We start from the raw sequence: 696 nt of genomic DNA, 5'->3' as shown, positions 1-696 counted from the left end.
TCCCTCTCCCGGCCGGGCCTGTCTCGGCGGGAACCGGTGGAGCCCGGCGGGAGGCGAGCGCTGTAGGTGGGTGCTGCTCCCCCGACAGCTGCGGGAGAGGCGCCTCGGCGTGGTGCAGGCGGCGCTTGGCCAGCTCGGCGGAGAGGCTGCTCGGGGCTTGCCGGGTGCCCCCTGGCCCGTCCCCGAGCCCAGAGGCAGGCGCAGGGTAGGCGTCGACGCGCACAGGACAGAGAGGTGGGAAGTGCCGGCAGCCCCCGCTGGCGTCGTCACTTTCGGCAAGGGTGCAGCGGTGCTGACTCCCTGGTGTCCGTCAGCTCAGTCGCTCACACACTCGCTCAGACGGTGCCAACTGATTTCCAAGTCCGAGTAGTTGGTAATGGTGGTTTTTGGCATGGCGGCCATTGGTCATGGTAAGGGGGGGCAGAGTTTAGAGGGGTGAGGGTGCCTCTGGTGTGCTGAGAACAGGAGCCCTGCACGGGCAACGGCCCTGCACGGGCAACGAGTGGGATGAACCAAGAACCAGGCGCTTGGTGGCGAGGAAGGACCTGGGGGACCAGGAGCCAGCTGGAAAGGGAAAGGCTAGCCCAGTGTGAGCAGGAATGAAGGGAATTTGGGAAGGAGAAAGGTGCAAGACCAGGTGAAGCCAGCTCACGGCAAAGGCCTGAAATAGAGGGAAAAATGGCTTGTACCCAAAGA

The sequence above is a fragment of the Indicator indicator genome, chromosome 25, assembly GCF_027791375.1.
Source record: "Indicator indicator isolate 239-I01 chromosome 25, UM_Iind_1.1, whole genome shotgun sequence".
NCBI classification, from domain to species: Eukaryota; Metazoa; Chordata; class Aves; order Piciformes; family Indicatoridae; genus Indicator; species Indicator indicator.
The sequence above is the reverse complement of the archived record's forward strand: the minus strand, read 5'-3'. Positions refer to the sequence as shown.